The 21,238-nt window shown below is 40.8% G+C and overlaps 1 protein-coding gene and 1 long non-coding RNA gene across 5 annotated transcripts in view; one reads left to right on the plus strand and one right to left on the minus strand.

Annotated features, from left to right (window-relative positions):
• Nucleotides 1–294: 294 nt before the first annotated feature.
• The window catches only part of ZNF385B (zinc finger protein 385B), a 302,602-nt gene continuing 281,658 nt past the window's right edge, over nucleotides 295–21,238 (plus strand). The window contains exon 1 of one of the 3 annotated variants that reach the window (XM_039494459.1): nucleotides 295–313. The gene's annotated coding sequence lies outside the window, so the exon portion shown is untranslated. Of the gene's footprint in view, nucleotides 314–11,652; nucleotides 11,879–21,238 lie in introns of those variants that run through there. The other 2 variants (XM_039494458.1, XM_039494457.1) reach the window with 2 other exon arrangements.
• Nucleotides 9,418–15,544, minus strand: LOC120374587. 2 transcript variants are annotated; one of them, XR_005586159.1, is made up of 3 exons: nucleotides 15,470–15,544; nucleotides 10,440–10,592; nucleotides 9,418–9,473 (listed from the first exon to the last, which is right to left on the minus strand). It is a non-coding gene; the product is annotated as an uncharacterized LOC120374587 (long non-coding RNA). The 2 variants fall into 2 exon arrangements; XR_005586160.1 differs by having other exon boundaries at nucleotides 10,440–10,589; nucleotides 15,470–15,533.

Below are 21,238 nucleotides of genomic sequence, written 5' to 3' on the forward strand. Positions count from 1 at the left end.
ACGAATCTGTAGAGCCAGCAATAGATTCTAGATCTTCTGACACCAAGTCCTCTGTTTTAACTGTCAGACCATACTTGCAATGGCAGTTTGGGGTGTGCAAGGAATGCAAGTTTAGTCCCATTGTCTGTAACCTGTTTTCAGTTCACACCCTAAAACTGAATGTAACTGATTTCTATGCTGAGCTAAACCCATCACGTTTTTACAATGGTTTTGCTATATCACAGCTTTTTTCTCATTATGTTACAGAGTGATGAAACCTACGCTATGATCACATGACTCATTGTTCCCCTCTAGTGGCTGGTCCAACCAAGAGGTCTGTGTGTCTGCTTTCAGCTAATGGCTTTAGTCCTTTAACTCAAGTAGTGAGCTAGTTCTGTAGGTCTGGGATTAAACCCAGTCGTGGGGTCATTATAATGACACAGAAGCTTTCATTACATTGGACTATGTGGAATAACATAATTGTTTTGGCTCTATGGCACCAAAGAAAAATGTATTACACTGAATCCCTAATACCGTTCCCATTCCCAATTCCTAATCTCTTATATGAATTCCATACAGGCAGTATTGGTAGAAAAACAGGTGGAAACTCAGTGGTGGCTGTGGCCCATCACCTTTATTGTAAATGGGAAACTACTTTGTTCTTATCATCTGTTCATAAATCCCTGATGCTTTTAAATAGACACTACTGTAAAGCAATTGAAGAGGAAGAAATATCCTAATTGTTCTTGTTCTTCAGTGTTTGCAGTGTTGTTGTTGCCGTGTTGGTCCCAGAATATTAGAGACATGATGTGGGTGAGGTAATATCTTTTATTAGACCAACTTCTGTTGGTGAAAGCAACTATGCAGAGCTCGTCTTCAATAGCAGAAGAGTTGGTTTCCATATTTAAAGAATTAGCTAATACAAATATTATGCCATCTTGCTAGCCTACCTACATACGGTAGCAGAAGGTCGTTCATCCAGTTTTCAAGCTCTCAGATTTTTTGCGACGTTAGTAAAGTGCTGTCTCTGCTTGATGGTTCTCTAGTATGCCTGTCTAGGAATCACACTGTTCCTCAATCTCTGCCTATATATAAGGCTAGGCTTCTTTTTGGGGAGAGTTTTTCCATTTATTACTGGAACCGTTTTTCCTTCTATGGAATTCAAGTGCTTGCAGTGTTTGCCCTAAAACACCTGGAATGCATATATATAGAGAAAAAGGCTGGGAAGCTGATTTCTCAGGGGAAGGGATAGAACGGACGAGTCTCAATGAATATCTGTACATTCTCATTCTTTAGGAAAGATTGAGACTGACTTCTATTCTACTGAAAAGGAAAGGTTTATTGTGCCTTCCCTTTTGGTTAGCACTACAGCATAAATTTCTGCTATGACCATTTTTTTCTGCTTCATATTATTCAGTCTTTTAAAGGAACAAGATTCAGGCTTAAAGGTAAATGAATTTAGCAACTCATAGTAAGCAGAATAATAGAAGAGTTAAGATTAGGATTGGCAGCAGAAATTGGCACATGTGACAAACGAAGATGTGCGAATATTTTGTTTGTATAAAAGCAGTGAGTTTGTTTAGAACATATTTGCAACTTATTTAAATTTGTTTTTCATGAACATTCATGCTAATAAACAAATACTTGTTCACATGAAAGTTCACAAAGTGTCCAAGTGAATATGAATATATATATATAATATTTGTGTTGGAAGTGGTCACGTCACCATCTTGAAAACTCTTTGGGGTGTTAATATTTATTATTTATATTGCAGATGCACCTAGATGGGTTGCTCAGGACCCTATTGTAAAAATGTAATAAATACCTCTCCTGGCCCAAGAAAGCTTACAATCTAAACCCAGCTATCTAAACCCATATATCCAATCAGGATATGGAAACATTATAATGGGAATTAAGTGGCCCATCACACAGTACAAACAGTATATTGATAGTATGTTGAATAGTTTGCAAGTAATCCAAAGACGAAGTATATTAACATAAATTATTTGTCAATTTTTTTTGAAGAATGAACACACTAGTAAAAATTTAAATCTATAGATAATTTACACACAAAAGGCAATTAATTTAATCAAATTAATTATTTACTGTGAATAGTTAATCCAGCTCTAGTTAGGAGACATGAAGGCATTAGAAAGGGATATCCCTGAGCCCTTAAAGAGCCAAATGGGACATTTAAACCTATTTTTAAAGCACTAAGAGGTTGGAGAATTGAGGAAAGAATAAAATAGAGCAGTAAAAAGAATTTGCAAATTGCAGAAAATAACTCAAGTAGCATGGGGCCCATCAAATATAAATGCAATAGGAAAAATAGCCAAAATAAATAATAGCCTGCTTAACAAAATAAGGATTGATTTCTTAGGAAATAGCATAACAGATAAATAGTTACTTTACCTGTTTTTACATAGGAGGCACACAGTTTTTACACTAAATCTGGGACTGTTTCACTAGAGGTTGCAAAAAGAAAACTAGAAACTATAAGATAACTAATTACAAAAAGTTAGCTCCACTTAAAAGATCCAGAACTCTAGTTTCAGCTGACATACAGCTGTGAGTGTTAAATGACATAAGTAACATGGATGAACTTTCAACAGATTTAAAACAAAATTACTAGATTCAGAAGAAATGTTAGCTGACTGAAATGTAGCAATAATAACTTAATTATTTAAAAAAGAATCAAGAGAGAAACTAGAAAATTAGCCACCAGTATATTTAGTGTTGCCTGTTGGGAAAACTTAGAAACTATTTTGAAGAAATGTGGTAAGAAAACACCTGGAAAAGCTCAGTTTAGTTAAGGACAGCCAGCATGGATTCAAGTATGAAGGATCATATGTAATTAATCAGGTGAAGTTCTTTTACCATACTGCTTCCATAAGGGAAAGTCTGCGGATACTTAGGTTTTTTTATAGCACTCCGTATCAGACATTAATCACTAAGCTAGAAATGGTCAGAAAATTTAAATCAAACTATTTCTTTTACAATGAAAAATGAGTAAAAATTTTGAGAGAGAGCTGGAAAAAAATTCTACAATCTAACAGAGGAGTCAAAGTAAGGTGCTAGATTAAAAACAAAACAAAAAAACCCAACAACCAGTAAATGATTACTATATATACATAGAATACATATGGTAACCATACATAGAAGGAAGCTTTTCAAAGTGTAAAGAACATGAAGATGATCAATGATGTGGATGAAAGTACTGAAACAACATCTCAAATTAGGTAAATTATACTAAAATTGTAGAATTATAGCAGATAAGGAAGCACAATGCAACTAGATGTAGAATAGGCTTTAGGTATGTCTACAGTATGGGATTATTCTGATTTTACAGAAACCGTTTTAAAAAAAGATTGTATAAAGTCAAGTGCACGCGGCCACACTAAGCACATTAATTTGGCGGTGTGTGTCCATGTACTGAGGCTAGTGTCGATTTCCGGAGCATTGCACTGTGGGTAGCTATCCCATAGCTATCCCATAGTTCCTGCAGTCTCCCCCGCCCATTGGATTTCTGGGTTGAGATCCCAATGCATGATGGGGCCAAAACAGTGTCACGGGTGATTCTGGGTAAATGTCGTCACTCAATCCTTCCTCCGTGAAAGCAACGGCAGACAATCATTTCAATCCTTTTTCCCTGGATTGCCCTGGCAGATGCCATAGCATAGCAACCATGGAGCGCGTTTAGCCTTTTGTCATTGTCACCGTATGTGTACTGGATGCTGCTGACAGACGTGGTACTGCAGTGCTACACAGCAGCATTCATTTGCCGTTGCAAGGTAGCAGAGGCAGTTACCAGCCCTATATCACCGTCTGCAATTGGAAATTGGCGATGACAGTTATCAATCCTTTTGTACCATCTGCTGCTGTCATGGGTGCTCCTGGCTGGCCTCCCTGAGGTCGGCCGGGGGCGAATGGACAAAAATGGGAATGACTCACCAGGTCATTCCCTTCTTTATGTTTTGTCTAAAAATAGTCAATCCTGCCTAGAATATGGGGCAAGTCTACTAGAGAACCAGAAAGCACAGCCGATCCGGGTCAGAGCCCCAGATATCCCGCAGAAATGATGAGCGGCATGCCATTCTAGTGGGTGCCCCTGCAACAACCCCACCCGTTGCTTCCCTCCTTCCCCACCCTCCTGGGCTACCGTGGCAGTGTCCCCCCATTTGTGTGATGAAGTAATAAAGAATGCAGGAATAAGAAACACTGACTTTTTAGTAAGATAAAATGAGGGGGAGGCAGCCTCCCGCTGCTATGATAGTCCAGGCAGTACAGAATCTTCATTAGACACGAAAGGGCGGGGGGGAGGTGAAGCGCTCAGCCTCCAGCTGCTATGATGAGGATGGTTTTCAATCCTTTTGTACCATCTGCCGGGAATGACAGAGAGTCATTCCCATTTTTGCCCAGGCGCCCCCGGCCGACCTCACCGAGGCCGGCCAGGAGCACTCATGGGATGATGAGGACGGTTTCCAAGCCTTTTGTACCATCTGCCATCAGGAAAGGAAGGGGAGGGGATGCTGCTGTTCAGCGCCGCAGCACCGCGTCTACCAGCACCATGCAGTAGACATACGGTGACATTGAAAAAAGGCGAGAAATTATTTTTTTCTCTTTTCTTTCATGGGGGGAGGGGGTAAATTGACAAGATATACCCTAAACCACCCGGGACAATGCTTTTGACCCTTCAGGCATTGGGAGCTCAGCCAAGAATGCAAATGCTTTTCGGGGACTGTGGGATAGTTGGAGTCCTCAGTCCCTCCTCCCTCCCTCCATGAGCGTCCATTTGATTCTTTGGCTTTCCGTTACACTTGTCACGCAGCACTGTGTTGAGTCCCTGCTGTGGCCTCTGTCTGGAGATTTTTTCAAATGCTTTGGCATTTCGTCTTCTGGAACGGAGCTCTGATAGAACAGATTTGTCTCCCCATAAAGCAATCAGATCCAGTATCTCCCGTACAGTCCATGCTGATCAGCGCTCCACGCTGGGCAAACAGGAAATGAAATTCAAAAGTTCGCGGGGCTTTTTCTGTCTACCTGGCCAGTGCATCCGACTCCAGACTGCTGTCCAGAGCGGTCACAATGGTGCACTGTGGGATAGCTCCCGGAGGCCAATACCATCGAATTGCGGCCACACTAACCCTAATCCGAAATGGCAATCCGATTTGAGCACTACTCCCCTCATCGGGGAAGAGTACAGATATCGATATTAAGAGCCCTTTATATCGAAATAAAGGGCTTCGTTGTGTGGACGGGTGCAGGGTTACTTCAGTTTAACGCTGCTAAATTTGGTATAAATGCGTAGTGTAGACCAGGCCTTTGTATTGCTTAAGTAATGATACCAGTATATGGCAAATACTGTTTAATGCAAACAAATATACTATCAATTAGTCTTGGAGCAAAAAACCAAGCTAGGGAGTATGTGTTAAATGGAACAATCATCCAGTACACTGATCAGGAAAAGGATGTGGAGGCTAATATGGAAAAATCATCATCTCAGTACACAGCAGTACTAAAAGAGGCAAACAACATGGTAGCTAACAGTAGCAAAGGGATAAAATAGCAAGCCAAAAGCTCTGTCCAAAGCATTTCTTCATACCCATGTGGAATGTTACATGCCAAACAGATCACTATACTATAGAAAGGATATTATCTTTGAAAGGCTGCAATGTACAGCAGCAAAGAAGATCTCCAATATCAATTAAAAAAATCAAGAATATGAGGTAATGGAATCTAGGTAAATTCCCAGTGAGAAAGAGGAAACTTCAAAGTGAACTCTTAGAAGCTTTTACAATTGAGGGGGATTGATAGTAAACAGCAACACTGATTCTGCCTGCACTCTCCATTTAGTTCTCATTTCCTTAATTTTAGATTTTCCTTGAGGTTGTTTTTTTTTAACTCCCTCTTAGCTGTAGTATTTATCGGGGGTAATAAACATATTAAATAAGTTACTGGAGAAGGCAGTTAAAGAAAAGAGTAAATGAGCACCAGACACACCGTTTATTTCTGCAGATGAAGTACGGTGAAAACAAAGCAGTACAGTTGTATTACAATAGCTAGAAAAATCAATGGATGTTAGCCAGGAAGGCATTCGCTTGGTCCCACAATGTCTTATCTTATGTGATGACCATAGGGCCAGAATCCAGCCTACAGAGTTAGGAGGCTTGCTAGGTACTCCTTTCTACAGAGAGCTAGAAGTCTTCAGAATAGCTAGTGTGCTACATAAAAATACCGGAAACCTTTGCTACAAGTTCAAAAGCAAAAGCTTTTTGCCTGCATTCTCAGAAGAACAGACAGATCAGCAGAAGCCCAACATTTAATCACTCCAAGAAAATAAAGTCTATGCTCACGCCCAGGCAGTTCTGGGAAGAGAACCTGATACAGATGCTTTGCTTTGGATCAGCATATTACAGGTTGATAAAAGAGGATGGTAATCTGAAATTTTTGAGGACCACTTTACACTGCTGTCATTTATAAATATAGTTTATTCCCAATGTAAGGCCTCTGCATACTGCCAAAGTGGAGTAAAGAGGTTTTAAGTGGGAAACAGGCCCTTAAGATTTTTAAGTGGTTCAGTCACAGCAACTTTCAAGTCTCTTGTTTAAGGGAGCTAAAATAAACACTTGAATAAATCTACCTCCCATTGTGTCTGTCACAGGGTGAATTAGACCTGTCAGTGGTAAGGCCTAAAGCTCTTGTCTGTGCCTGAGTCAAATGACCAAGAATCATGTGAGAGCAACCTAAAGCTGGTCCCTCCTGTAAGTGGGACTGAATGCACCCATTCTTTGAATGGGACTGGCAGAGCACCTTGGCTAGTTTGTGTGGGGATAAGTCATGGTGCCCAGGAAGGTCTTTGTGAACTAGGATTAGTGGGAGACCCATGAGAAACACACAAATAATACTACCTAGCTCTTAGCATCAGTAGAGCAGCATGTTTCATCAGCAGAACTCAAAGTGCTTTACCAAGGAGGTCAGTATCATTAGCCTCATTTTACAGATGGGGAACTGAGTCACAGAGAGGTGACGTGAGTAGCAGGCAAGTGGCATAGTCAGAAATAGAACCCAGGTCTCTTGAGTCCCCCTCTAGTGCTCTGTTCACTAGGCTACACTGCTCTGAAGAGAACCCTACAGCAGGATATTCTAGTGCAGGGGCAGGCAACCTATGGCACAGGTGCCGAAGGCAGCACGCAAGCTGATTTTCAGTGGCACTCACACTGCCAGGGTCCTGGCCACTGGTCTGGGGGGCTCTGCACTTTAATTTAGTTTTAAATGAAGCTTCTTAAACATTTAAAAAATCTTATTTACTTTACATACAATAATAGTTTAGTTATATATTATAGACTTATAGAAAGAGACCTTCTAAAAATGTTAAAATGTATTACTGGCACGCGAAACCTTAAATTAGAGTGAATAAATGAAGACTCGGCACACCACTTCCAAAAGGTTGCCGACCCTTGTTCTAGTGTCTCCACACAAAGGTAAAGAGGGTCCACTGACAAGGGGAACCAGCGGGTGAGACTGCAGCTGGCAGCTGAGACAACTGGTATCTGAAGCCCTGAAAATAAAGGATAGCTGTGGAACCCTAGGGAAAAAACTAAATGGATGGTGAAGCCCTGGCATGGGGAATTGGGAATCACTAAAAGGACCCGGGGAACCCTGGTGTAAGGATGAAATCCATTTATGTTATATTCCAATAAACAGCCCCAACGAAGGGTACCTTAACTGCAACACATGGAGTATGTGTACTTTATGGTGCCAACAGAGAAAAATTGAAGTGTGAACACTCAGCCACAAGGTCAGGGATAGTCTGTGGTAACACAGTGCCTTAGTCAGAATTTACATTGATTTTTTTTTCCAGCTGAAGATCTGACCCAAAAATAAAGGTCATGGCTAAATGCTTCCAGGTTTGGAAAGACAGGATAGACTATGTGTGAGCTCCTAAAAATGGCTTTGAATCAGGCAGTCATCAGTGGTGACTAGCCACAGCACAACTAGTTAAAATGTGATGTGAGCTGCTGCTCTTGGACAGTTTAATTAAGGTTTCCTACCTACCTAGAGTTTTTTCTAAATCCTTGGGTTAGTCAGTGATATTTTTGTTTCTTGAGTTGATCTGCAAGATGTTTTGAAGAACGGTATCTCAGTAAGAAGTTGGACCCAAGGATTTATATGAAGGTGAGTTATAGGGTGAGAGGATTTAAAGGGAACGCTTTACAAGGAAGCTCTAAATTATGGATTAAGTGACTAAATTAGCATCTAAATTCGGAGCAGCTCTTTTTAAGACAGATCCAGGAAATGGCTTTGAGTTTTCATTTCACCTGTATAATGCATGTGAGCTATTCAGAACCATACACATTTATCTACTTGTCATGACATCTCTCTATAGTAGGCTAATTGTTACCATCCATTGAAGTGTCATTTTATGAAAGGTGATTGGTAATTCTACAAAACACAGATATATTTGTTCTGAAGAATGTCACAACATTCCAGACCAGATGTTCTCAAATAGAGAGAATGTCTCATGTCTCATGAACTACTTCCCCTCCCATTCCTGGTTATTGTGGGACATCTATCATCAGTTTGGAGATTGAATAACAGCCCTATGGCACATACAACAATTGCTTATATGGAAAAGTAATGTTAAGAAAGTATATAATGTATTTTAGCTCCTTTTAATGTGATTTAGCATATGGAAATTAAGAGAAAGCCAGCTCTCCATAGACCACCAAAGACCATGGAAGATCTGGGAATCACAGCTTGGAAGCTGCTGTTCTAGACGTTAGCAAATCTTTGCCACTAAAAGAGCTGGTGAAATTAGTGACTTTAATTAATTTGGTTTAAGGTAAAAGACCCTCAAAAATCCAAGCCTTAGACATTTCCAACATAAAATTAGTCTGGCACCATATGGAATGCTTCTTTTTCAAGAGAATCAATTCTAATTCTGATTTGTCCAGCATTCTGCCATCAGATCAGCGCTTCTCTTTTGTACAGTGAAGGACTGATGATATTCTCTACACTAGCATTTTCCTCATAATTGGTCTAGCATGGTTGAAGTTTCAACAGTGGAAGCAGTAGTGTAGAGCAGGTTCTGGGATTTTTACTACTGTGACATCTAATCCCCCAGACATTCTGAGGAAATTGTTTCTTCATTTATACTACTTCTGCCTTCCTGTCTGTAGAATACAGATTTTCTTTCAAAAAACACAGTGATTCTTTAGTTGTCCAAACTATTTAGATGGGACTTTGAAAAGGAAATGACTTTAGACTTCATACTTAGAAGGGAAGCTTAGCCCAAACTTTGAAAATGACCTGCCATAAACCTGAGTTGAGTGCCATAAGTGAGCCTGTCAAACATCTTCTAACAAAGTGAGCTGTAAACAAGGTATGCTGCAATCCTTGATTTTATTAAGTTGAACTAGAATTACAATTTTCCAAGAGCTCAGATTGAAGAATGGTGAGGTGTTATCCAATCAGTGTTAAATTGTTTTTCTTTTCTGCTAAATAGCAAACAAATAGATTAAGCATTGTAGTGCTTCCTCCATCATTTAAAATCACATCCTCCAGAAGGCAGGTAGCCTAAATATTTGTTCTTTAATTTGTATTCAGACTCTAACACATCTGTGTCATTTATAACACCCTGACTTCTTTATGAAGTACAAGTAAAATTGCTGTTTTCTGAGATTTGTCATCCATTTTTGCTCTAACACCATTTGAATAGAGAACCTTGTTATTTTGCACAATTCACAGGTAGTTTTCTAAAGCCAGAAACTAGTGAGCCCTGAACACTTAATGTAATAATAAAAAAACCCTCCAACAACGTGAAAGTGGAAGGTGGGGGAGGGGGGAATAAATATGGTATTTCTGCATGTCTTCTTCAAAGTTCTTTTATTTCTGAGACACAGTTCTGGTGCTTTTGGCATGGGAATTTGCAGCTACACCAGAAAACATTGATGCTAGCCACCATGGTCTGTAACCTCTAAATTTGCCAAAGGAAAAAAAATATAGTGCAACAGATTATTTCCTATACAGATTTTCCTCTCCTTCTGTTTGAGTAATCTTTGAAGCATCTGCTCCATGATTTGTCTTGGATGTGGGCCACATTGCTGTACCTTTTGAAACTCTTTGCCATTACCACGGATGTTTTTGGATACTTTGGCAGACCAGCCACTCTCTCGTTGTTTTTGGATTAGTTTTACAGCAGTATTTTGGTTTTGTAATGGAGGACTCAGACACTGCAAAACTAATCTGTTTGAGTGCCTCTTGCTTTGTGTGTATGTAACTGAGGCTGATCTGTATAAATTCCTCAACTACTCTCACTCGAGCTAAGGAGGGAAATAATTTAAACCCATATATGTGCACACCACACACTCTCTTTCTCTCTCTGCACTTATACAGTTTATGAGATAGACTACTACATCTATCATAGCTGGAATCTGGTAGGAAAGACTAAAGAGGCCCACCTGCAAAGCACTGGGGTAATGCCTGGGTGAGAAGCCCATCCTCCTCTACCTCTGAATTGCTGGGATTCCTACAAGGCTATGCTCCCTGTTCCTTCATGAAGGGCTCAATTTTTCATATCAGCCTCCCTGCAGACAGGTGTCTTCCTATTCCTGCTGAAATAGACAAATATATGGGATAAGGAGCCTTATTTCCCCACCCCAAAACTCTCTTGTCTAGGCAAAGGTAGGGGTGGAGAGGAGACATTTCTTCTATTCTGCCCTGCTACTGGGCAAAACAGAGGATCTCAACAATTGTATCCTGGGCCAACCTAAAGACTAGGCACTATAGGGCTGCACCTAAGACTGGAGTCACCTGCTGGAGTCACCTGAGGAGAACAGAATTTCAGGGTTTTTTTTGTTTGTTTTTACAAAAATTTTCTAGCCTGCATGCAAAGAAAAGCTTGATAATGTAATCTACCTGTGCCTGATGCCTACCTGAATTTGCAGACAGTCTGAAACAAATGTTCCTAGTGGTGTGAATTGCCCTGATTTTAAGTCTGAAACTTGTTGTCAGGAAATGTGGGTAAAGCCTGAGAGACTCTACCTGCAGTTTTTCTGGGCATCTGGTTGTCTTAATTTCACTCTGACTATACTAGTCTCCTACCAGCTATCTTTCTGGTCATCTTCCTCTGTTTCTGTGAATAGCTGCAGTAGCCTCCGCTGAGCAAAACTGTCATGATTCTTATGGTTTTCAGTTCTACAGAGCTCCAAATACAGCAATGAAACTGATCACTCCTGCCAATTTCATTCTGGCCTTGGGGAAAGTTATGTAGAACTCCGAAACCCTTAAAGCTGTGAGTCTGGAGCACCGCAGCTCCTTCAGCTTGGGAAGGTTGTCTTTAAAGGACACAAACAAAAATGCCTGCACTGTGGCAAAACTTGATGGATGAAGCCTTCCCCACTAACTACTGCAGGAAGGGTTCTGGCGGGACGTGAGCCAGTGGCCACACATGCACAAGCATAAACCCGCTGCAAACACCTACATAGACACTCAGGCGCGCGTCCACATGACCGGGAAGCCACACGTGTGTGCACACGACGGAATGGTGCAGCCACACCCCTCTATATGTAGGTCACACAGAGTTGGGGCGCGCCCACCCGCGTGCATGCCCAAGGGCGCTGTGTGCCCGCGCTCCCGCGCGGGGTTCCCCTGCGCCCCGCCGGCACGCGCCCATTCACCTGCGGGTCGCGCTCGCGCGCCCACGCCCCGCTCACCTGGGCGGCGGGGTGGCTCTGGGCCAGCCTCGACGCATGCGCCCGGCGCCAGCCTGTAGCTGCTCCAGCGCGGAGTAAGTGGGACGCGCTGCCTGATGTGGCGGCGGCGGCTGAGCCGCGCTCGCCTGCCATCCCCGCGCGCCGGAGCAGCCGGAGCCGGAGCCGGAGCCCGGCGCCCGGGCAGGGTAAGAGGGGAGCGGGCTCCCGGCCCGGGGAGCTGCTGCTGTTGTAACTTGCGGCTGGGGCGGGTCTGCCCCGGGGGCGAGCGGGGGCCAGCGCTGGCCGTGCCCCGGGGCTGTGCCAGGCGCCGGTCCGCGCGGAGAGCCCCGGGGGCAGCGCCGCTTCCGCACGGTGCCCCCCGCCCGGGTAGCGGCTCGCTCGCCCCCAGGTGCCCGTGGAGCAGGGCGGACGGGGCTTGCCGGGGTTCGGGCGAGCGCTCCTGGGGCGCACGGCGGAGGCAGCGGGGTTCCCGGCAGCTCCGGGGGAACAGACCCGGTGCGTGCCTCGCTAGCAGCGGCCGCGGGGCTCGGGTACCCCAGCGAGCCCGCGCCGAGCGAACCGGCTGCCCGGGTCCTTTGCAGCGGTCACTGCTGCAGGTGCGCGCGGTCCCTACCGTAAATTAAAAGCGTCTCCTGACATCTCAAGGTGTGTGGCCGTATGGTGTATCCGCACCGGCTCCTTTTCTCTTTTTAACGGTTTTATACTGGGCTTCCCATGTGCTTTATCAAATTTCCTTCCCCGTGTGTTGGGGTTTTTCATTTTATGCGGTAGCCACTAATTTATTGCTCGAAAGTATAACCCATTTCTCTAACTAGGTCAGTCTCCTTAGTCATGAACAAGGTTTGCATCGCAATGTTTCTTTTCTCTAAAAGGCATGAGGTTTTTTGCTTTGCTTTAAGATTAGTTCTATTTTTCCTGCTTTTTGAGTAGGAGTTCGTTATAATTACACTAGCACAGCTTGGCTCTCCTTATAGATCAGGGAAGCTTTCGGAAAGGTGAATTTCCCTAACAAAAGAGGCATTAACCTACTTTAAGGAATCATCCTTGATGATCTAATTACATAGTATAGGTATAAGTGCTTGGTATTGTAGGTTATTTGGGGACAAGGCTCCGAATACTGTAGGTATGGGTAACAATCAATTTGCTATGCAAAATGCTAGATTTTGGGTCCTGGAGAGCCTTATGTTCTTAGTTTTCAAAGCTTTCCTTTGTTATGCATAGCTATTTCTACACCCCACCCCATCTGAAAATAAATTTTGAAAATTAAGACTATAAGGCCACCAGCCCGAAATCTAGCATATGCATTGAAAAAATATTACTAAGTGTGTACATATGCGCTTTGGCAGCACATATATTATTAGCTTTAATAAAACTTTTATACCTGAAAATTGTTTCTTTGAGGCATTCCTATCCACATGTATCTGTGCATGTGTATATGTGTGACAGTAGTTACTCTGTGCATCAGTGTCTGAGGAACTTGAAAAAGTGTTGTTTTTTCTGTTGACTTCTCCCATTTTGTGGAAAAGAGACCTTGTTTACTATCATACCAGAGAAATGCTTCTTGAACCTGTAAGCTATTAGCACTTGAATATCAAGCTTCAATAGAATGGCTAGTCTGTGTTAAAGAATATTGTACTTTAAAAATGTGGGATCAGTCAAAATTGTATAAAAGGACTTCAAAACTAACAGTTACCACTACTTACTGTATTACAAGTGGGGAGGTGAAAACTGCCTATTGTGATGAGTCTTATTCTGGTAATATACTAGTGGTATTTAGTGAGGAAGTTCTTTAAAAATAACTACTAGATAAATTTAGAAAGCTTTATTGGTAGGCATATATATATATAATGTTTTATTATTCTTTTTGATGCTGCATCAATGGTTTATTTCTACAAATAGCAAAAGATGGATCAAAATAAGTGATCTAACATTAAAAAGAACATACATGTTTTAGTATCCAATTGAATAACAGTATGAAAAGGTCCTCTAGCTCTTATTTAAAACTACTGGTTGACAAAGAAACTTTAACCATAGGAGAGGTGTGTGGGCCACCCCCTGTGGCAATTATAGTGAGAAGTAAGGGCAGCACCCTGGTGAGAAATCCACATTGCTTGGAAGATAAAGGGTGCTGTTCCTAGATCCCTGCTTGGAGTTTCTGCCTTTCAAGGCAGTCTCTTATCTAGTGAGTATGTGGTGATAGCTCTTCCATATCTCAACTCTTTGGCTGCTGAAAGGTGGAAAAAGTGCTCTTTTTCTTGCATACCTCAGGGCTGTTGGAGGGGGGTGTCTGTTATACTATCCCTCCCTCCTTCAGTCTCCTGACTGTCTGTTACACTCCCTTTCCCTTTCCAAAGAACAGTGTCTTTGCTGTTCTTCCCCTCACCAAGTCTGTTGGCTACTGAGGGAAGGGAAGGAGGTTATGCTGTGGTGGGGGGTGAGGAGGATTTCTGACTATCTGACCCATGGTCCAGTTGTTTTTCTGTTTTGCGTGATTCCTTCCCCACAAATAGCTCCAGTACATAATGCTCATTACTTTGCCAAACAGCTGTGGAGTGAGATTAAGAGAGTTGTTAGTTTGATTTATGTCTGCAGGATTCTGGAGTTCTGATGTATATTATCAACTTCACTCTACTGTTGCTTGTTTTAACTTCTTGCATATCATGGACCACATAACATAAATGTCCTTTTGTGGACTATCTCCAAATTGTATTTCCTAATCCTTTCCCCACATCTTTTCTGTGGCAAATGATACTTGGTTAAATGGAAAAGTAATATTAGAAATAGGATAGCATTAAAGAGACATGATGACGACAAACTGTAATGTGATGGTAGTAGCTGCTTGATTCTATCCTGTTGTTGCATCTGTGCTATGCTTACTCTCCCAGATGGAGGAACATGCTCTAGTAGAGACTCTCCTCTTACTCACTGCAGGCCCCAATGTTTTGATCTTTTCAAGGGGCTTTCTCCCTTTAGTTTTGTTCTATTCCATTTGTTACCTCTCTAATTTTGGTTGTGTCTTCAAATTTGATCTCAGCTGAATTTCTACCAAAGATAGGGACTGCAGTCATGAAGCAGCCTCACAGAGGAGCTTATTTTAGTGAGTTTAATCTGTTTGGGGTTTTTTAATGCCTTTTGAAGTCCTCAGTCCAAGACTGGGCTACAGTTAGCAGCAAGTGTAACTGCATGAAGTCTGACATCTGTCAGGCAATTGTAAGAGAAGCAGTGCCGTGGACTACAAGTGGTTCGAGGACTGGAGTTACAGCCTGGTTGTCCTTAGAGTTGGAGAACTTATGAAATAAAGACCTTAGTATTACTTAACATGTAGTCCAGTTGGAATGGAGCTGTGAATCCTGAAGAACTTGTCAATCTGTGCCAGGATGTAACTGGGTATAGAAGTTCATTGGAAGGTTGTCCCTCCTGATATACTGAAGTCAAGTTGCAAAGATCAGGTCATCTTTACTTATTCAGAAGAAACAGTCTGAGTAGCTTGAGTGTTAAACTTCTGCTCTTTATTAATTACCTTTATAATACTTTTTTGATACAACAGTGGTTTTTTCTTTAAATATATAGATTTTTAACTAGCAGTGGAGAAAGCTACAAAATGGAAACAAATACTTTGCACTTCATTCAAGAGTATCAAATTTAAACAATACTTCACCCATAACAATACTATGAGCATTGTACCTATTTTGTAAGCCGAGGCACATAGATATTTTACTTGACACAAGTCATGCAGAAAGCTAGTGGCAGTAGATATTTTAATAGCAAAATATTACCTTTATAATAACCTATGATTCTTCAGTTGAACCCATGACTATTGAGTTAATGTTCTCAGCATGCTGTCGGAATGCACAGAGGGTTGAAAGAATTATAATAAATTTGTTCTTGTGTGCAGTCATAAAGGAAGTATTCCACCAGCTGTACACGTAAATAGGTTTTGATCACAGACTTTGCTTACTTAAACTTGTGAATGTAAATCAAATATTTGCCAAATGACATACAAGTTTTGTTCTTATTTTTTGTGCAAATGTAAAATGTACAGAGATTCTCATGAACTGTGGAATATTTTGTTGAAATTTTTTGCTGTTCAAACAAGCCTGGTTAAACTAACTGTAATAGGTTCTCAATATGAATTTGTTTCTATTTTTAAAACATCATGGTAAATATTTAGCAGTAACAAAACAAAGAAATTCCTTTCAAAATAAAGTCCTCAGTGTGTTTGGATTCCCAAGAAAGATCTATTTATTTCATTTTAATTTGTTTTAAAAGTCTGAATATAAAAGATTGTCATTACAGAATATGTAGCAAATTATTGGGTAAATTTCTAATGTAAATTATAAAGACACAATCGAGTCATATAGCTACACTGTATCTTTTCTGACTGCCGAAAGTGCTTAAGAAATAATGGTTAACATTACAGTGCAGGGATGTGTTGTAGTAAAGTATACCTGATGCTTATTTAGCAACAATGCTGACATTATTTAAGCAATTTACCTAATCACAAAATAGTCAGTCAATTTTGTAGGCTGCTTAATGTTAAGGAAGTTTTAATGGTCATGCTCTGTTCACAGAAAACACCTTATTTCTTGACCCTGCAATGCATCATATTTCATTGTCTAACATACTATGCCAAGAATTGATGAAACATGCCCATTAATTTTGTAGTTTTATTGCATATTGCCCCTTTAGATGAGCTTTCTCATCAGATTTTCTGCTATAATTCTTTTTAATCTCTAAAATGTAATAGCATACAGTCTTAACACAGATGTTACACATTCTGCACAGAACTGTGATATTTCTAGTGTATTAGCTGAAACTGACATCACCTTCTATAAACAACGTATTAATTGACATGTTAAAAATGCATTAGAGAACCTGAGCTGCTGAGGTTTGTAGAAACAGAAGCCTGGTGAGCTAATCTAAGTATATCAGTGCAGTTCAAATCTTCACTTACCATTATTGTTAATTTACCACATTATTGTTTAATTGCCAGGCAGGTTTTATAAATGGCAAGTATTAATATTCTTTTGATTCTTTGATTGGACTAGTATTATGTTGACTGAAATAAACTGATATTTTAGATAATGTTTTAAAGTGAAATAATACTACTTTTATTTGTTGAAACAGCACAAATTTATGGTATGTTTTCTTTGGTCTGATTACTCTATTAAAACTTAAAATGTTGGCTTTTTTGGACTTGCAGGCAAACAGATTGGAGGACAATCTTTGTGTACATGCACATGTTTATAAAACTACTTTGCCCTTAGTATCTTTCAACTAAGTATCTCCTAGCATTTTACGGGCAGTAACTGAGCTTCACCATCCTCTCGAGAGTTCATTTTCCCCCTGGAGTTTCACTACATCTGTGGTGGAACACAGTATTTGTAGAACAATAGCTAGACTGCTAGTTTTGTGGGCCCACAACCTCCCATACGCTTCCAAATTTTGGAAAACAAAGTGTAAAGAATGATCTCAGCTTTCTTTTTTATTATAGTAATGTCACAAACGTTCAAATTTTAGTTAGGGTCCTACTTCTGAATTTAGGTATTTAGATAATGGAGGAATGTTATTGGTTATCTTTCAGTCAGTGGGAGCTTTAGGTGCTCAGAACCTTTGACAATTAAATCACTTACTTTGATACCATATTTAAATAACTACATTTTGACACAAGTTTCTAGCCCTTCTGCTGGTGAAGATAGCCTTGATAATGTAAACTGATGGCAATGGTTGAAAGTTGTGATCTATTTTCTCAAATATCTTGAGTTGTTCATAGTCCACACCCTCCATGGGGTGGCTTCAAGGACCCACAAAGCCTTTGGCAGTTTGGTCTCTTGAGTTTGGATGGGGAGCAGAGACCAATTTCCAGTTGTAGAGAATATTACTTCCTAGTCTTTTCCTGCTCGTACAAAGGCAAGCTCTCAGCTGGCTGCATTGAGTCAGTGGGAGTTGCAGGTACTCAGCACCTCAGGAAATCCAGGTGGCTGTTTACATGCTGAAATATGTATTTGGTGGTGACCTTTCTACCTCTCTACCCTTGTCTACATGGGAATATTTTTTTTCAGATCAACTGTAGTTATTTCATATTAAATTGTCTGGCATCCACACACTTTCTTCCTGAATTATTTGGCTTCTCATTCTACATTAGTCAGCTTTGTTTTACCTGTAAAATAGGGCTAATACCTACCTACCTATCTAATGGGAGGTTGGTGGGTTGAGAGGATTAAATAGCCAGTATTGAGGACAGCTTTGACGACAGAGCAAGACTACAAAATGGTTCAGAACACACAGGGAAGAATACAGTATATAATTGCAACCGTAGGGGAAGCTCAGATAGAATGTAGTTATTTAAGTTGAAGTTTGACTTAGACATTGGTATTAACACTCCTTTTCTTTTGAAAAAATGCCATGGTATTTTTTTAATGACCGTAAGTCTTCTGGGTCTTGGTTTTATCACAGCCAAAGGTGGCACCTCCAGAATTGGTGTCTCTTAATGCCCTGCTGGCTGCTTATTGATTGGTTTATTGGTTGTAGCATTGGTTCAGACCTGAATCCTTAACACCACTCAAACCTACTAAGCTTGTGAGATCTAATGGGCTTACAGAACAAGCTGTTATGGCTGCAGGCCATATTTCTTTATCTGTTTGTGCAGATTTCCAAAGGTTAAAGATATGTTAAGGGGACTTTACTTAGTAGTTCATGGTGTCAAGTTCTAATTGGACGCTTTTTAGTACATACGTTCTGAACACAATAGACTTCCAGGTCTCCTTGGAACCGTTACAATTTATGATGTAATCCCAGAAATTAACTAGTTTAAGGCTCATTCATGTGATAGACAGTGTTACTGCCTTTATTGAGCGTATACACCGAATCTGCACGCTAAAAGAAGAGACACCGTTATAACGTTTTTTCTGAGTTCTTTTTATTGCACATGCAAAATAGCAGCCCTCATTACTCATCTAATGTAGCTTACTCAAAAAATCTTAGTTCGTAATAGGAAATTAGGTTCTAATGTTTTGCTACTTTTAAATTAGAGCAAATAAATTGTTTTTTGAATAGTATACATTTTGTCAGGTTTCAGAGGTACAAAACTTTTTGGGGGGGGGAGAGTGAGAAATTGAGTGTTTGCTCCAAGTCAACAGATTTATTCAAGAGAAAATGTGTTTTGTTGAGAAACTTTGTAAACACTTCCTCCTCTGCAGTCTTTGCCCTTGGAAGTACCGTATTCTTCAACAGGACTGAGAAGAGTAAAGACCTCCAAAGAGGGTTTTGCAGTTAGCAGAAGTAGTTCCCAGTGATTTTGTATCCTCTTTCTTTCCAGCACCTACTAATATGATTATGAATCCTTGAATCAGGTTTGATTTATACATAAACACCTGTGTAAGTGCCTTGATTCAGTAAATTTTCAAGTTAAGCTAAAATGATTGAATACTACTAACTTAAAACAAACCTTAATATGGAGTGCATAAACATTTTAAAAAATCATGCACGTAATAACTCCACTCCTGTTTTTTTCTAAAAATACAGCCTATTATCTTAGGCCCTGATCCTGTAACTAGTTGCACCCGGGTGGACCTTGGGAGCTGTACGGAGTCAATATCTGGTTTAAGGTTTTAGTTTGTTCCTTTTATTAATAAGGAAAAAAACTTAAACTGAAACCCATATTACACACACACACAAATTAAAGAACACTATTAAGGTTGCAAAGTCAAGCATTCAAAAGTTTAAAAAATGCCGGAGTTCAGGTTTCCTGTCTACAACCTTATTACAACCCCCTTGAGCATATGCATTATGATAGTCTTAAATTACATGATCAAATATATTTTTCCTACAGGACCCCTGCCTCATTCCGTGCACAGGATGGATGGTGTTCCTTAAATAAGCAGCTATTCAATTTTTGATCTTATTCTCATTGTCTATCATGTAGTTTTAATTTCTGCATGCTATTCAAACCCTGCTCTGAAGACAGAAATTTTAATTTTCCTCATGGGTTCATCACTATAGTATCTGAGTTCTTCATAAACAATGAATTTTTTCCACAATACTCCTGTGAGGTGAGGGGTGGCAATACCACCATTTTACAGATAGGGAACTGAGGTTTAGAGACAGAGAGAGGTCAAAAGTTTCCAGTGATTGAGTGCCCAGTTTGGAACACTTATAACCTATTTTGTTCAATGTACTTGATACGTTGTAATGCACAACTCCCATTGCCTACAGTTGTAGCTGTGAGTGCTCAGCATGTCTGCAAATAAGACCTCAGAGTTTCAAGTTGGAAACTCTTAAAATGAAAATGAGGAACACAGAATTATGGGCCATCTGTGGAAAGTTTTGGTTTAAGTGATTTTCCCAGGATCGCACAGAAACTTTGTGAAGGAGGCAGGGATGGAATACAATACTCCAGGGCAGCATTCATCTGCTTTAATGGTGAGGCCATCCTCTCTTCCTGGAATCCCTTGCTTTGTTTACTACAGGCTGATGCTTTTAGATCTAGAAGTCAGGGTCCAATCCCCACACACACACATTTTCCAACTTGTTTAGAAAAGAAGCCAGGGATCCTACAGACAACAGCCTTCTTCACGACACAGCCCCAATTCATCTCTAGAGCAGGTCCATCTTGTGCACTGAATTATTCTGAGGTTCTGTGGAAAAGAATATGTGATCATATAATTAAAGACTATCATAATGCATATGCACATGAGGGATGAATTAAAGTTGCATAGGCAACCTTAATTCTGGCATTTCTTAACTTCTGAGTGCTTGACTTCACAACCTTAATAATCTTTTAATGTGTACTATTTTTGTATGTAATTTCCTTGCTTTTTGAAAATATTTCCATCATGAGGCATCATATTGACATCCACATAATTCATCTGCAGGGTTGGAACCTTTAGATCCACTGCACAGTCCTTTGCCACTTGAGCTTACTGAGTAGTTGATAGATGAAGACAACCTATTTCTGGTATGTGGACCAGCTAGGGGACCATTGCATTGTGCCAGTGGGTTTCCCAGATATTTGCTGACAGCAGAGGAATAGTGAGAATCAGGAATCTTGGGTTGCATTCCGGGCTGTGGAGGGGAATGTGTTCTCTACTGGGCACACTCATCTGCCCATTTTGCCCATTGATGCTTTCTGCCTCCTCACCTCCAATCAGTCCCAGTCCTATCTCTTCTCTATCCCTGGCTCATTGCCCCAGTCCTGTTCTCCTTGCCTACCCAGTCCAAGTCTCCACACCTGAGGTTCCTCAGTCCAGTCTCCTTGCCCATCCAGCCTGTTTCTCTGCTCCTGGCTTCTCATCTGATTTTAATTTCTCCCTAACACTGGCTCTCAGGCCTAGTCTCCCTTCCCAGGCTCTTTATTCAATCTCATTTCTTCCACCACCACCCCCTTTTTGACTCCTTATCCCAGTTTTTCTCCTCCCTGGCTCCTAGTCCCCATATTTTTTGCCTAGCCAGCACCAGCTCCCCTTTGTACCCTAGCTCTTTGTCAGATCTGCCTCTCTTCCCTGCCATTGCCCCTTAACTAGTTTCTAGTCCGTGTCTCCTTGTAC

The sequence above is a fragment of the Mauremys reevesii genome, linkage group 11, assembly GCF_016161935.1.
Source record: "Mauremys reevesii isolate NIE-2019 linkage group 11, ASM1616193v1, whole genome shotgun sequence".
Classification (NCBI taxonomy): domain Eukaryota; kingdom Metazoa; phylum Chordata; order Testudines; family Geoemydidae; genus Mauremys; species Mauremys reevesii.